This window comes from Podarcis tiliguerta (genome assembly GCF_965153285.1).
Source record: "Podarcis tiliguerta genome assembly, chromosome: 5".
In the NCBI taxonomy this organism is placed as follows: Eukaryota; Metazoa; Chordata; class Lepidosauria; order Squamata; family Lacertidae; genus Podarcis; species Podarcis tiliguerta.
The window spans coordinates 95,512,885-95,530,486 of NC_139538.1; the positions used below are offsets into that span (position 1 = coordinate 95,512,885).

The following is a 17,602-nucleotide window of genomic DNA, read 5'->3' on the forward strand; positions in this document are numbered from 1 at the left end:
CATTTCACATCTGACGCCACCCTCTGTGCAGTAGCGTTCTGTCGCCTCAGTTGCATTAAGTATTGCAATATAAAGAAACAATTTATGGAAGAACTACAATGGCATTCTTATTTTTTCACACTATATTAGGAACTGAAAAGGATGCGTGCCTGCAATACATAAAAATGAGGATAAACATAATCTGAAAGAGTGTCAAGAAATGCATACTTTATTTGGATTTCATTCTTAGCTCAGCTACTGTAGGTTGGCTCCTGAACAGTAATTATTTGGAAAAGATTACATGTATTTAAAATAACTAATTTGCAGACAAACAAGGTCATCTATCAAACCAATAAGCACGGACTACAAAATACCGGCAAATTTATGAAATAGAACCTCCAGGGAAATTTCAGCTCTTATCTTAATCTCCAATGGAGGAAACTATGAAACAAATAAGAACTGCAACTTGCATAAATGAGATCACCCATATTCTGTGTTCAGAGTCTTTGATAAATATTTTTGTCCTGAATACTTTTTTGAAAAAAAAGTCAAAGTGATGAAATTAATCTTTAGGGACATAATTACCATGACTCTTTCCTGCCAACGTCATGTTGCTCTGTTGTGAAATAGTTTTCACATGAAAAGCTATTTATTTTCACAAAGCAGTCAACATATTCATTTACATTTGCAGTGCTGGCCCACAATAGTTTTTCTCTGAGAGGTTATTAGTTTTTGGAAATCTTCATTGTTCGCAAAATATTCTGCATTTGTACAATTGCACAGACAAGGAAAATTACAAGCAGGTCTAAGCCAGTATTGGAACTGAAAATTTGATCAAGTAATTCTAGAGAGAGGCCCAAATAATTTGTGAGGAATAGCTTAGTCAGAAAGACAAGGCAGAAATAGATGTTACGCTTAACACGGAGCTGTCTTGTCTTTTCTTTCTCAAATTCTTACCCCTTTCCCCAAAACAGTTGTGCTGTGACTGCGTCAGACCATACATTTCTCTGTCCTGATTCCATTTCATTGGTAGCTTCTGGTGATGCAGAAAGTGAGACTGAGTTTTACAGGTGGAGGACAAAGCAGTCATTTGCAGCAGCTGCTGCAAGTCAAGCAAACTGCCCAGTTCTACCCTAATTGGTCTGCCCACGAGCAGAAATCTCTTTTCCCAACCCACAGCAGAAGTTTCCAGCAAAAAATCCATCTGCTTATTCAAATTTCATCCAATTCAGTTTGCAGCAACATTCCTTCAGTGCTGTCAACCGCTCACTTCAATTAACAGTTCCAGATGCTGTCACATATGCATGTTTAAAAACCTGGTTCTGTGAGAACGGGGCTCGATTTTCATAATTAAATGTATTAGAAATAAGTCTTCAAAAAGCTTCCAGCTGGAAAGAAACATAGTTAATGGTCCAATCATATCGCCTTTGGTGCATGGTAAAGAGAGGAAGGGTTGCGCCGAATATTTTTTTCTGTTTTAATCAGCATTTTATACCTTCTTTAAAGACTGTCTACCTGCTACACCACTGATGCAGCTCTTTAAAACAATAAAAATACTGATAATCAAAAGACTATCTTTTGAAATTGACACGTCCCCAAATTTTTTGATGCATGTCGTCAACCCCCAAAATGTATGGAGAGGGGGAATTGCTTTGGGATATGCATCTATTAGGAGAACTCTTCGTGAGAATGCATACAGTTTTTCACGCCAACTCTTTTTCCCCTTTCTTTTTCTTTGTGATTGGAAAAATGAGAAACCAAGAAAACTGTCAGATTCATCCACCCCTAGTACGAACTTACTCCCCCAAAACATTTAAAGAATGTCTGCATATGGCTTAAGTGATGTGTAAATTTACTAGGCCTAACTTTCTCTGGATTAATGCTGATGCTTTGCTAGACCTTTAAAGCAGCTTGGAGCATAAGCAGTTGCCATATATTATATTGGGCCATTGGTCCATCTCATTCAGTCTTGTCGACAGCAGCTTTTCTCAGCCTCGGATCCCCAGATATTGTTGGACTACAACTGCTATCATTCCTAGCTAGCAGGACCAGTGGTCAGGGATGATAGGAGTTGTAGTCCAACAACATCTGGAGATCCGTGGCTGAGAAAGGCTGGTCCACACTGACGAGAAGTGGCTCTCTAGGACTTCAGACTGGAGTCTCTCCCAGCCCTAGCCAGAGATGCTGGACCCTTTGCAAGCACAGCAGGTGCTCTGTCCCTGAGCTGCAGTTTCCCCCCTTCAAATTCTATCTTCACTGTCAGAGGCTGCATGCCGGCTGCTGGTTGGCCACTGTGAAAATAGGATACCAACCCATCATGTTTTTTCTCGTGAGAGCATGGCAGCCATTTTGGGCGCCATGTTCTCTTGCCCCGAAAAAGCACTTTTCCTGGGACTGTGATCTATTGTGGGTCACGTGATTCACATGGGAGTGCAGCCACAGAAGGTGGTGTCTTGGTTTAGGGCCACATCATGTTGGAGGGTATGGGATGCTGGACTAGATGGGCCATTGGCCTGATTCAGAAGACTCTTCTTATGTTCCTGAACGTTAGGATCTGAAAATCAAGTTCTTCCTGTGAAGGGAAGCAGGAACTTGAAATGTCTAATTATACTTCTATGAACTTCACACCAGACCATGCGATTCTGTGGAAAGGCTATAGTTAAGCAAAACAAAAAACAAAAACGAAATAAAACCCAGAGAACTGTGGGATTCACTGCAGCCAAAAACAACAACAACATTATGTCTCATGAGCAGATGTCGTTTCTGTTTTGTACCTCCTAATTTTCTCCTTATTTCTTTTGGATTTCACCATCTGCATTTTAAAACACATAGGGAATGAAAAGAGCAATAGACCAAAGAAATGAATATATTTTCCAGTTGGCTGCCTATAGCAGGATATGACTGACTCATAGAATTTTAGTGTCACCCACAGGTTTTTAATGGGTATTTCTGGAAGATGGCAGGGAAGGCAACAAGTCAACTATTGATCAGCACCAGTGTTATGGAAGGCATATGCCTAAACAGTGACAGGTGTGAAATGAATGACCTGGTTGCATTAACGCAATTATTTGTAGGGCTGAAATGTTTCAAAGATTAATCTATTTACAGTAATTATTGAAAATATTTTGATTACAAAGGTGATTACAAAGGTTTTGATTATAAATTGAACGGTAGGGGTTTTTTTAAAAAAAGGAATTGTCTTTTTTTTTTTTTAAAGGTACGTATGACAAGGGGGGTAGTCCATGGTTATGGTTAGACTGTTTGGGCTAGGGCTCTGCTCAAATCCCCACTCAACCATGGCACTCACCCTGTGAGTTTGGGCCAGTCACCCTCTCACAACCTGGCCTGCCTCACCAAATTGTTCTGAGGACAAAGTAGTGAGGTGGATAACCGTAATATATTGCCTTGGGTCCCCTGGAGGCCAGTCAATAAGATAAATAAATAACTAAATTTCTGAACAGACATTCCTCATAGAGGCAGGGATTTCTCTTCTCAGGTGGTACCTGATCTATGATTTGTGCTGATGTGCAAGGAAGCTTCGCTCCTGCAGCGTTCATGCAGCGTTCCGGGCAACCCCTAGGGAGAATGTTTTTCTCTTTGGAAGAATTAGTTTAGCCATATGGAACTTTGTGTGGATGCAATCAATTAAACCAAATATCGTTTTCAGCGAAGATAATCTCAGTCCTGGTCCTTTGGTTCAAGCATTTGAGCCTGTGGTCATAAATTTCAAAGGGATTTTTATCTCAGTGACTGTACTTTTTTTTTGGGGGGGGGGGGGAGTCACCTCTCCCTGCCAGGACAGTGCAGTAACCTTCTCCTGGTATCCGTTATGTGTGTGGGCCCAATAACAAGGCAAAAGAGCTAAGCTATGGGGGACATACTCCTCTTCTTCGCAAGAATAGTTGTTGTTGTTTTTTTCAAAAGGGGTGTTCTCAGGATGTGGAGGCTGTGTGTGCTGTGCTCTGTTGGTGCTGTGGTGGTAGAAATGCTCTGCAGGTGGGGGGCCCCCCACAAAAAATGGGGGGGGGGGTTTGAGGAGGGTCATTTGTGCGGGAGTAAGAAATGCCCCTATTTTTGTTATGTACTGACGTTCTCACCCTGGGCCAGCAGGGTGATACGGTTTTCACTCAGGTCCACATATGCAAATAAGGGATTGAAAGTAATCGCTGTGTCGTCTGATATGTTCACCCACAATTTAACAATTTTCATCTGAGAAATGTTGGAAGGTATGCTTTTACTTCCCCCACAAAAAGCCCTTGGCTCAATTTATCTGCCATTTGGAAGACACGAGCCACTCCACAGCGGCTCCGGCGTCAGTAAATTTCATTCTACTTTGATCAAATGTGGGGAAGTGGCAGCTGTTTTGGGGTTTCCCATTATAGTAAATTAGTACCAACTTACTTTCATTTTATACAGAGCAGGCCAGAACCTGAAATGGAGATTGGAGTGAAGATGGCACACAGCAACTCAGAAACAGACAGGAATTTTGTGAAATGCAAGGGTAATCTTCAGGCCCATACACACCCCTAGCAACTACTGTGTTATGAAAGACTTGTGGGACTTGGCAAAATGGGGGCAATGGTACAACTCAAATGATCCTAAAGAACAATCTAGAACTTCATCATCTCATGTTTCCACAGTGATTGATCCAAACATGCTCCTGTGATTTTGTGTCTAGAGGAGTTGTTATATAAAGAGGGGTTGTTAAATGCTTCTGCCCAGAGGTCTAATTAAGCCCAGTACAGGTCACAGTTTGGCCTGCCAGGCCATTTCCTACAAATGCCAACTGCTCCCTCCCACCTGATGTGATATATGACATTAGTTGTGGGGCACATGATACATATTAAAGAGGATCATTCGCTGAAAGCACAACTTCAAAGGAGCTTGCTGTAACTGCCCGTCAACTGCTAAGTGTGTACAGCAACCTTCTTTTAATTACCATGGGTGTCCATCACCTGGCATCATTATGCCACCTGGTGACTGACAGATGAGTAGTCCTGCCCACCCACTGAAGTTGGCCCACGGGGGCTGAGTGGTTTTGGAATCTAGCCCAACAGCCAGATCCAGTTCCCTAACAACTCTACCATAATGATATACAAGAATCTGTGTGTGTGTGTGTGTATTTCTGTGGCGGTGTGGTTGGGCTTGGTATGGCTGCTTTAAAATATGTTACGTGAAGTGGCACTATCCGAAGGCCTTTCAGTCTGTTTCTGTTGGGGTAGCACTCAGTTTAAAGAATGAAAACCAGAATTTAGGATCTTCAGGTAGTGGCTGTGACCAGGAATGCTTTTGTATAGCTTAGGGTGCTGTCTTTTGATTATTTGATTATTTCTAAAAAAATTAAGTGTTAGATGGCTTGGGCATTTTTTGAAAATAGAAACAAGGTTGAGTAGCAACTACAGAGTCACAGTTTACAATTCACACTGTTTCTGAAACACAAGTCCAAAATGTAGGCAGATTGCTATTAAGTACATCCTTTGCCCAAATGAGCAGCATCAGTTCATCAGGTTAGCTGTTCTAGTGAGCTTCATTATGAACCCCAAAATTTGGGATCCCCTCCAAACTGGTGCCAAGGTTTTGCAGCTGTTTTTGCAGAGAAAGCCCTGTGTTTTTCAGTGCCCCACAAACTGAGCAGTTGACACGGGTATCACCCAAAACCCCAGTCATCCATTTCACAACTTTGAACTTTGGCATTAACTTAGAAGCCCAGCTTGATGTATTCCTTGGTGTGTTTTCTGCAAAACTATTGTCAAACTTTGGTTGCAAAACACTGCAAAACTTTTGCCAAATTTGGGTTCTGGTTTGGAGTAAATCGGACAATGTTGGATTTGGGGGTGTTAAATACAAATCTTGGTTTAATATATCAATTACTCAGTTTGTGGGGTACTGCAGAATGTGGGGTTTTCTCTGCAAAATGCTGCAAAACTTTGGCACCAGTTTGAAGGGGATCCCAAATTTTGGAGTTTGTCGTTAATGAGGCTGTTCTAGTAAATGCATAATTTTATGTCTGTTTAGCAAATACTTATGAGTATGAAACAATTTACAGATAGACCCCGTATATGCAAATATAAAACAAAATGTGAACTAAAGAATATATTCACTGCATAATGAAAATGCAAAGGGTAGCAAGGCCCAAGGCATAGCATAAGAGAGGAAATGGAAGAATAATATGCACTTTAACTGCCAAAACATCTGAATTGGATGGTAATTGCTTAAAACCTTGTATTTAATTAGCACCCTGGGTGCTTCTGAGCCAGCTGTATCCATATGTTTGCAAGTTAGTAGCTGAATTACAGTTCTAATTACCATATTCTATACATAAACTGATATTAGGGCCCTGACAGATGACAAACAAGTATAGGGTTGCTTCTCTGTCTCCAAAGCCGTCGGCTTTTCCTCTGAGCTTCACAACCAGCCAATTCCGAACAAGGCACGTTTTTGCTTCCGTTAACAGCTGTGCAAAGTTTCCTTGACATCCCAACAACCCAAAAGTACATGGTTCACTTTGGCCAGTTGTCAGGTCCTCCCTTCAACAACTCAGGAAGGCCATTGTAGGAAGATACCTTACGAGGAGAGGGACTGCCCATGTGGCTCTGGGCAGCAGGAAACCACGGAGCGTGCCCTTCTTCATTGCCAGTATTATATAGACATTCAAATTAGGTTTATCCAACCCATCTTATATAAGTTTGCTGGGCGTTCAGAACAACACAACATCTCCCTATTATTACAGGATGAGAACCCAGAAGTCACATATTCAGTCGCCAGATTTTGCGCTGCCATGATAGATATTTGACGAAGAATGGTCTATGCTACAATTCAGTCCTAAACTGAAGGCCCTTATTGTTAGATCCGCACTTCTGAAGCCCATCCCATATAGCTGTGTTAACCAATCTTTTAATTTTTCTTATAAATTTTTACTCACCCATTATCTATGCTTAATTAAGTATTCTATGTATATGTTTAAATCTACGTTCGGTTCTTGCTCCTATTTATTTAATAATTATTCACTTAGATTCATATTATTATGCTATTTATTTAGCTGTTTTGCTTATGCTGGTCTACGACCATAATAAAGTACTTGACTTGACTAAAATATTTGTGGCTGCACAAAGACATGGGCACTTGTGGTCTTTCACAATATGGAAGACCTCTGCAAGCCAGGGAAGGTCTAGAATTCATAGAATCATAGAATCAAAGAGTTGGAAGAGACCACAAGGCCCATCGAGTCCAACCCCCTGCCAAGCAGGAAACACCATCAGAGCACTCCTGACATATGGTTGTCAAGCCTCTGCTTAAAGACCTCCAAAGAAGGAGACTCCACCACACTCCTTGGCAGCAAATTCCACTGTCAAACAGCTCTTACTGTCAGGAAGTTCTTCCTAATGTTTAGGTGGAATCTTCTTTCTTGTAGCTTGGATCCATTGCTCCGTGTCCGCTTCTCTGGAGCAGCAGAAAACAACCTATCTCCCTCCTCTATGTGGCATCCCTTCATATATTTGAACATGGCTATCATATCACCCCTTAACCTCCTCTTCTCCAGGCTAAACATGCCCAGCTCCCTTAGCCGTTCCTCATAAGGCATCGTTTCCAGGCCTTTGACCATTTTGGTTGCCCTCCTCTGGACACGTTCCAGTTTGTCAGTGTCCTTCTTGAACTGTGGTGCCCAGATTGTATTTTGCCATTAGGCAGTAGAATGACTGCTTACCAAGCATTAGTTTGCAATGGTCCACCATGATGTCACTTGGTAAACTGGGCACATGAATCCTAAGAAACTACTCCAGATTAAGTTCTCCACGGGACATTTGGTGGACTGGGCCTGCATAGATAACCAAATCACCAGAGGATGAGCTCTCAAATGCTGGGATGCCTTGGCTGATCCTGCCAACTGGTAAGAAAGATTTTACCACACATCTAAGTGCAGTTATTTGTAGCAAGATGGTCATCTGTACAGTTTTCCTGTATCACTCTGACAAATGGTTTGCCCTGTTGCAGATTTGTCTCAGCAAGCTTCTGAATTGTTAGCTGGGTGGGGCCAAGAAGTAGTTAATTGCTCTGTACATGAGGGCAATCTAGACAGCATCTCAAAAGGCAGACACATTACCTTGACGACAAAGATCCGTATAGTTAAAGCTATGGTTTTCCCAGTAGTGATATATGGAAGTGAGAGCTGGACCACAAAGAAGGCTGGAGAATTGATGCTTTTGAATTCTGGTACTGGAGGAGACTCTTGAGAGTCCCATGGACTGCAAAAAGATCAAACCTATTCATTCTGAAGGAAATCAGCCCTGAGTGCTCACTGGAAGGACAGATCGTGAAGCTGAGGCTCCAAGACTTTGGCCACCTCATGAGAAGAGAAGACTCCCTGGAAAAGACCCTGATGTTGGGAAAGATGGAGGGCACAAGGAGAAGGGGACGACAGAGGACAAGATGGTTGGACAGTGTTCTCCATGCTACCAGCATGAGTTTGACCAAACTGCGGGAAGCAGTGGAAGACTGAAGTGCCTGGCGGGCTCTGGTCCATGGGGTCACGAAGAGTTGGACACAACTAATCGACTAAACAACAACAGGAGGGCATAGTGTCAAAGGCGTGGCTTCCCCTTTTGTGGAGAAGGTGATCAGCCAGCTACAGACGTGCCCACTGTTGATTCCCATTTCCCTTTGGAACGATGAGAACAAGCAACAAGAAACGGGGTGAAAGCAGCTCAGGAAGCCCAAGCTCTTGGCCCAGCCCTGCCTTTGGGTAGATAAAAGTGGTGGAATCCAGCTGTGTTGTGTGCCTTGGAAGGAAAATCAATTTAACTGGGAAAAGGTTTAAAATGCTTTAAACTTTTGTTCTGTAATTTTTTATATTTTTTATTTTTTATATTTTATATTTTTTATATTTTTTATATATATATTTTATATATATATTCTGTTTTGTATTATACAATGCAGTCTCCACAGAGAAAAGAACCATTTTATTTTACATGGTCTTAGAACACTGGCATACAGGTTCTCCACAGTCAGGCTTGTGAAGCTGGTGGGAGAGCTTTACTTTATTTTCCCCTTAGGTATGAAAAGAAGGGAGACAAGGTTTCATCAAAAGTATTTTCCTTTATAACCTCATTTGCAACTCTTTTAAGCCCAGTTAGTTGTTCTGAACTAGCTATATCCCAAATATTATTAAACCATATCTCAAGAGGTAGCTCCACCTGGGAATTCCACTGATACACTATCACTAGATGTGTAGCTACCCATAGAAAATGAATTAAATCCTTATGCTGGATTGGAATATCGGTTTAGTGAAAGCAAGGTTTGCCGAGAGAAGTTGTTTAACAATTTTGGAGATAGTATCGAAGATCCCAGTCCAATTTTGCATTCCCACCAAGCATAAAAATATGCCCCAAGGTTCCCGCAGCCCCTCCAACAAAGGGGGGGTTAGAGATTTATTGATTTTGGCTAGAGGAACCGGAGTCCAGTGCCACTTGAGAATGACCTTCAGAGAAGCTTCTTAAAGGCGAGATAGAATAGTTTTTAAGGATGGGGTCCTCCATATGCCATCCCACTTAGTGCTGTTAATTTTTTTTGCTTCTATCTGTCTCCCATACTGAACGTAGACCCCTTGCATTCTCCATATAGTGTTCTATGATCCTACACTTTGTCAAAGGGAAACTCCCCACTGGAGTAGAAATCATATATCAAACAGATGGAAAGCTCTTCAATCTGAGCAGGCTGAAAGCAAAGAGTAAGGTTACTGTAACTTCCGTCATAGAGCTTCAGTATGCTGACGACAACATAGTGCGCGAACACTCAGAGGATGACCTCCAAACCATCCTAAATATCTTTGCAGAAGCTTACGAAAAGCTTGGCCTATCACTTAACAAGCAAACAACCAAAGCTTCACCAACAAGTACAAAATAACCCCTCTGCAGCACCACAAATCCAACTCAATTGTGCAATGTTGGAAAATGTCAATCACTTCTTTTACCTAGGCAGAAATCCAGCATCGCTTGAGCTCTGCGAGTGCGGCTTTCTCCCAGTTGAAGTGCAGAGTGTTTGAGGAGCGGGACATTTGCAGGGAAACCAAACTGCTTGTTTACAAAGCTATTGTACTATCAACTTTACTATATGCTTGTGAAACATGGACCACTTATAAACGCCACCTCCAACTCCTTGAAAGATTCCATCAAAGGTGTCTCAGAAAAATTTTACAATTCACTTGCGAAGACAGGCAAACTAATATCAGTGTACTGGAAGAAGCAAAGATCACCAGTGTCGAAGCAATGATTCTTCAACATCAACTTTGTTGGACTGGTCATGTTGTGCGGATGCCTGATGCTCGTCTTCCAAAGCAGCTACTCTATTCCGAACTTAAAAATGGAAAGCATAATGCTGGTGGTCAAACAAAAGAGGTTTAAAGATTGTCTCAAGGCAAATCTAAAAAAATGTAGTATAAACTTTGATAGAAATGTGATAAAATCTATTTTGATAACATCACTGACTCTTGCTGTGGTCATAATGAATCATAAAATCATAGAATTCAAGAGTTGGGAGGGACCCTGAGGATCATCTAGTCCAACCCCCTGAAATGCAGGAATAGGCAGGTCTCCCATATGGAGCTCGAACCTGCAGCCTCGGTATTATCAGCAGCACGCTCTATCCAACTGAGCTGTGAGTCACAGAACAGGTTGCATCTTTCACACCAATGAGTTGAAGGTGACAGAGGAGTTCGCGGTGATGGATTTGCAACCCCCAGCTTGGAAATAAACTGAACTACTTCCCCCAATTTGGGAAGCAGCTCAGGGTTTTTCTGAGCCTGCCTAAAGTTGCCATCTTTACATTTGCCCATCCATTTCAGCTGCTCTCATTTGTCCTCAATGCCATGTTCTTTCAGCAGGGAAAGTGCAGCATCTCTGTGCCTGCAATGTCCCAGCTGCTCCACTTCCCTCCTGATGGTCATCGCAGAGTCAGTGCTGGTGGAGGGGGCAGGGGCAGGGTTATCAAAGCTGATGACACATGCACAGAAATGTTTCAGGGAAAAGAAAATTAAACTTTGTGTTAAACAGTACTTATGCCAAAAGATTCTGCAGACTTTACCCCCAAAATAGAAAACTCTCCTTTGTTTTGAATGCATGCTTCAAGCAAGACTTGCTCTCTGGAGCCATAACTAAAACAATCTCTGTCAGTCCTGGTCCCTTTTTCAGGAAGGTAGAAGGGCGAGAAGGTTATATGTCTGGGAACAGAAGTGCAAACAGAAGGAATCTTTCTCTTATCCTGTGAAGTAAACGTCACATTCTTGACAAAATAAATGATAAATCATTAGCGAATCGGCTTCCATGCATTATGAAACACCAGCAAGGTTGGTCTTTAAAAAGTCAGTCCTTGACATATGACTTGGGCATCATTAGCCTTGTTTTCAAGGGGTGAGGAGAGACAGGCCTGTGGTTATAATGTCAGTCCTAGGGCTCAAGATAGACTGTAATTCATTTTGCCTTATACCAGCAGTTTATACCAGTATAAACACTGTGAAAGTTGCAAGTAGACAGTCAGCTCTAGGGGCTGGGGAGGAGGTAGAATGAGAGTGGACTGGAGGTTGTGGCATCCCAAAATAATGGGATTAGACTTCTGAAGGAAATGTAGTGAAAACATTTACAGGAGGTCTAAGTCTGCAAAGGTGGGGAGACAGATAGACTGGGAATTCGGCTGAGAAGTGGTGTTGATGGTCTATCTACACAGCCAGATAAAGCCAAAATCTTACTGGTGTCCAGGCACAGATAAACCTGAAAGTAAATATAACAAGGGCTGTTGCTCAGTAAAGCAAACCAATCACGCGGCATGATATGGTGACAAACACATTTTTGATAAAAGTGTCCCTTACAAAGACGTTCAGAACTCCTACTAAAGTTGGGACAAGCCATCTGTGGCCCCTGCCCTCTTCCTGCTGCAATTCCTCACCTCCTTCCTAAGTTTCCATGTGGGGCACTTAGTGCTCTCTGCTCCAGGGGTCAGCAAATTTTTCAGCAGGGGGCCGGTCCACTGTCCCTCAGACTTTATGGTGGGCCAGACTATATTTTGAAAGAAGGAGGAGGAGGAGGAGGAGGAGGAAGAGGAAGAGGAAGAGGAGGAATTCCTATGCCCCACAAATAACCAGAGATGCGTTTTAAATAAAAGGACACATTCTACTCATGCAAAAACATGCTGATTCCTGGACCATCCGTGGGCCGGATTTAGAAGGCGATTGGGCCAGATCCGGCCACCGGGCCTTAGTTTGCCTACCCATGCTCTGCTCATCATAGCATTTAGGAAAGAGGAGCAGGCGTGCAGAATTCCTTCATTTGTATCTCACCATCAGACTGTCAACAAAGGGGATTGCAGATCCATATAAAGCAGCAGAGGTTAACATCCATAGAAATCAGATCCTAGAAAAACCTTATGAAGCATAGACCAAGGGCCGGGAATGGGACCACCCCCACCCCCGCCAGTCTCCTGACATCAGGTGATTTGACACCTACTGTCACCTCCTTTGAGGATGCACTTTCCATGCTAGCCAGGTGAACACACTGGGAACACATCTTCAAAGAGGCTTAGCAGCTCATCGGTAGCTACAGGGAGCCCCTTTGAAGTCTCTGCAGAGGGGGAAAGGCTCCTAACACCGGAGCATTTTGCAGAAAGTGGTTTGTATTAAAAGTGCTTCTTCCAGGGCTTTGAAATACAAACTGCTTCCTTTAGAAAGAAAAAAGAAATACTGGAAACTCAACCCAGTTGAGAGATCCATCATAAGCTAAGCAGAGTCCTCTGCCAGGTTTTAGGAAACAGAGGGACAATCTGGAAGGGTAGCCAATGCACCTTCTAAGTTACTCTGGCCCTGGACATCTTACTGAGGATGACTGGCACCTGCACCAGGGAAAGGGAGTCTCTTTCCCCCACGCCAAGGGTTGCGTTCTCTCAGGAGAAGCTGCAGACTTGTGGGCAGGAAGACAGCTTCAGAAGACCCAGCATCTCTGAAATCAAGATGGGAGGTTGTCACCCATTACTGGTTTTTGTGTGGTTGTTGTGACTGCTGTATGGACCGATACTTTTTTATTCACTCTCAAATCCCCCATTCACTGCTTGAATTTTGCTCCTGTTATCTATAGAACAGGCCAGTTAAAAGGCCTCATGCTGTGTCAGGGCCTTCCATAACACGAGGCAACCTGAAGTGGCTGCATCAAGTGGCAGAGAACAACAGCAGGATGCTGCGAGGACGGAGCCTGCCTTCCCTCAGGTGCAGTGGAAGACCGTGTCCCCTCTTCAGTCTGGAAATGAGAGAGGGTGTCATCTTGACCTCTGCCTCAGGCAGCAAAACGCCTTGTGCCAGCCCAGACCTGCATCCAGGCTGCAGCCCTGCAAAAGCTGAAGAGAGGGAGAAATACTCTCCCTTTGAAAAGAAACCTAATTTGAACGGGATGTTAGAACCATTGCTTCTTTTGTCAATACCTGTCATTTCATTTCTCCTTTTCTCACATCATGGAAAGTGGGGCTTATTTTCCTATCTCCAAGTGGAAACAAAAATTCTACTTACTGTATTTAGTTTTGTGGCTTCGTGCTGCACCCTTCAAGCGAAATGCAAAAGGGCTGACTATAATGAGCTCCTCACTTGCCGTTACCTGAGGACCATAATTGCTACTTCCTTAGAACAGGAACGAAAGCTTTTCATTGACCATGGCTCGGTTGCTGTGGCAACGGGCTTTGCTGTTTACCACCTCACAATGTGACATAGAGAAAGAGGGTAAGAAAAAGCCCCCCCCCCTTGCTTCAAGAAGCGATAGCAGGCATGTGCATTTTCTGCTCTCCAATTTGCAGGTGGTTTCTGAAAGAGGATCAAAATGTGCTCCCTTTCGTAATGGCCCTCTTAAGGAAGAAGACGCACTTGTCAGACGAACAAAGCCTGATCTTTCTCAATGCCACCTCCAGTCATTCTGCTCAAGTAGTTGTTGTCGACCACTCAACCTTTTATTTTTTATTAACCTAGAAACGCAATAGAAAGTGTGATGCCCGGTCAGGCCAAATGCAAAAGGTTTATTAACAAATAGGGATCACAGAGTTGTTCCTGAGTGGAACTAAATACTACAGTGACCAGGGCCGGATTTAGGTGTGATGAGGCCCTAAGCTACTGAAGGTAATGGGGCCCTTTATATGTCCAGCTGTCCTTTGTCAACAACAAATTGCCACTGTTTTTTGTGTTGAATATATGCTATATGGAAATTAGCAAACCAGAGATATTTTAGGGAGCAGACTAGCAGGCGGGGGCCCATTACTTACATCATAGGAGCCCACACAACACAAAACACTGTTGCTGTAGGTTTTATTTTATTTGTTTTTTATCTTATATTTTGGAAATATACATCCATTTTTTTTCCTTTAAATTTTTTTGGGAGCCCCAAGAGAGTGGAGCCCTTAGCTTATACGTAAATCTGGCACTGACAGTGACTGACATATGCACTGGATATATAACTCAAGGTGCTTTGATCAAAATTATGAGAGTCTCCGGTTGAAAACAGCAGAAACTGATGTATAATGTACCCACGTTTCAAGGGGGGTGGAGGTGGAAATACAATGCCCAATGCCAACTACTCGGATTGCACACTGCCACACAAAAGCAGGGCCGTCGGAGGGGAGAGACTGCCAGCTGTCGTGCTTTCACTGGCCCCAGATGGCAATGGCTAGCGGCCATGCTGAGGGGGGGGGCAGGCCAGGGTTGGCAGAGGCCTGTAGGTGGCGCTGTGCCAAAGGCCAACTCAAACCTGGCAATGGGGAAAGCTGCCCCTCTGCCCTGGGCAAGTGCCCACCTCTCTCCCCATTCCTGTTTCTTGAATGCATGTTTCACTGGATTGCAAGCTTTCAAGCAAGCAGTGCTTTTAATGGGCTTTTGATTTTGGTACAGTGTCTAGCATAAAATATTTAACCTGCAACACCATCATCATCATCATGAGCAAAATGCAACAAACACCATGCTAGCACAGCAAAGGAGCACATGCCAGCATGTTTCAGTCAGTTGCCGCCAAATGCTTGGGCAAATATCTGGGACTGAATGATAACTAAGTTAATGCCAGATGAGCAGTTTGAGCGAGGGAGTCCCAAGAACTCTTCCCGGGAGCCAGCTGTCTTGTCTCAAAAGGCACATTTTATTTTTGAGAGTATGAGTTGTAGGCGTGATGGGAAGTTCCCCCTACAAAATTTAAAAAACTGCATTTTCTATACTTTATAATAGACATCACTACAAAAAAAATCACCATGCATTGAAAGAAACTGGAGAGTCAGATTTTTCTTTTCTTTTCAGAGCTTAACATTGCTAAGTTGAGCCTTAAATATTTCAGTGTGGCATTTTGAACTGACAAACATGGAAATGTGAAACCTGCATGACAAGTAGCACCTGATTACCTCCTGCTATGTCCCATGTTCAAAAAAGAAGCAGAAAAAAGAAATGAAAACAAGATGCTCCTCTAGAAGGTAATAGAATTACATAATCTTTGCTTTAAAAATGCATGCAAGATATCTCAGCCTGTCACAGGTAGAAGGTGTTTATGGCACATCTGGACAGATGCAAAAGAGTTTGCAGGCAGCAGAGGTTAGGCCTCGGATCCCACCAGCTTTGCTCTGCTGCCTGCTTCCCAACACAACCACCAGAGAAAAAGTCCAGCAAGGGGATATCAAAAATTATTTTAACAGAAAGCCGAACTGTTTTTTGGGCTAAGCTAACCTTCTTTGGGGTATGTTAAGGGCAGTTTAAAATCACCGGCCTGGTATTTTGAACTATAACTCCCATTACCCCTAGCTAGCATAGCCAGGAGTCAGGAATGATGGGAGTTGTGGTCCAAAACATTTGACCAGCACCAGGCTAGGGAAGGCATAGGCACTGGGTACCGCCCAAGTTCGGGGGGTAGGGGTGGCGCACATGTCATGTGGTGGGAGGAGGTCGCAGCTGTGAGTAGACCCAGTAGGGCTGCAGGTACACCCAAGAGTCCCAGGTACCATAGAAGTCCTAGAAGGGTAGTGGGTGGTGTGATGGGGGAGATCCCCAGGAAAGGCTGAAGTGGGGAAAAGCCACCCCTCCAACCCCAAATCCTGTTGATGAGAGTTGGCCTATGCCCCACCCCCACAGACCTCTGCGCATACAGTGATGATCTCTCCATTAACTTGCAAAGATGAAGGCATAGATCCATGTGAAAAATTTACACAGTTTTTGATCTTTCTCCCCAAATCACTGTGAGTGGAGGAGAAATCATTCACTGTGACTGAAAACTAGATCTCAGCTTCTGGGTTCTTCCCCAACCAAATTGGCCTCTCTCCGAGGTTGGGGGGGGGGTGTTTTTTCAGAATCAAAGGCACAGAGGCAATCAGAAACTGAAAAAGTCCCTGATCAGCCTTGAGACAACTTTCGAATGACACAATCTGACCTGGAAACAGGAGAACCTTCCCTGATTCATCCTAATTTGCCTTGTGATTTGGAGTGCCCACAAAATCAGTACCAACTCTTAATATATGTATAAAACCAGGACAGAACAGAAAACAACATGCCACAGCCTATTAACATGCCGGTTATGGAAAAATATTCATGACTCAATAGTGCATACAATTGGATTGACTCTAAAGCTACAGAGAGAAAAGCATTTTGAAATTTACATTTGGATTATCTGCACTTAGACAAATTCTCTTTGCAGCAATATTTCTGTCAGAAATAAATGGGGGAGACGCTGATGCTATTGTCATATTGCCGTGAAATCTAAGTAGAGCTTTTCTAAGTCAAACCTAATGCACATTAATTTCTATGTCACACACACACACACAGCTGAATGGGAAAGATGACTTGCAAATTTATTTCCAACAAAATAGACCTGGAATGTGTCCCAGAGCTCAGCACATGCAAGATGACTAATGATGTAGCACTCCTAACAGATACTATTAGTTTTGAAAGCCACCTACAGCGCTGGTAGTTTCAAACAGCTTGTGATATACATAACAAGACACGCAGATGTGAATTAGATTCACTAAGGCATTCCCTATAAACGGAAACACAGGATGAACCTTTACATATAATTTATCCATTACTTCTGTTACGGAAATTATGGGGAGCGGGGCACATCTTTAAAGTTAAATGTTACAAATATTATGCCTGAATGTATCCTTTCAACTTGACAGCTCAGGGAAGTTACCTAGCTTTAAAAATAATATAAAATCAACCCCTTTGCCAGTTTCCTCTATTCCAAAGCTATTTTCCCCTTGAAAAAGGACTCCAGGAAGTTCCCAGAGGTGACAGTTGCTGGGCTCATTGTTAGCCAAAGGAAGCCAAATCTCATTACCTGACTTGCCTCAGGCTCCAGACATGCAAAGGAACTTCTATTGTACTTTTGGGTGGTGGGTACTTAAGACATATTTGTCCATGCTAATCTTATACCTGAGTCTGCTTATGCTAATCTTGTACCAATGACTTGTCTGGACATGTTTGCCAAGGTTAACGCCTATCTACCCCTCCCCTTTTGTGACATGTCAGTGATGTAGCAATGATGTAGCAATGACGCTGTACGAACTGTATTCTGGGATACGGTGGGAAAGTTTTAAAAGTCTTTGTCACCCCATCCTCAGGGTTCAAAATTCCTCTTTGAAC

The 17,602-nt window shown here is 43.1% G+C and overlaps 1 long non-coding RNA gene across 1 annotated transcript; it reads right to left on the minus strand.

Annotated features, from left to right (window-relative positions):
* Positions 1–242: 242 nt before the first annotated feature.
* Positions 243–13,594, minus strand: LOC310677775. Its single transcript, XR_014511437.1, has 3 exons — positions 13,520–13,594; positions 2,404–2,551; positions 243–1,015 (listed from the first exon to the last, which is right to left on the minus strand). It is a non-coding gene; the product is annotated as an uncharacterized lncRNA (long non-coding RNA).
* Positions 13,595–17,602: the final 4,008 nt, after the last annotated feature.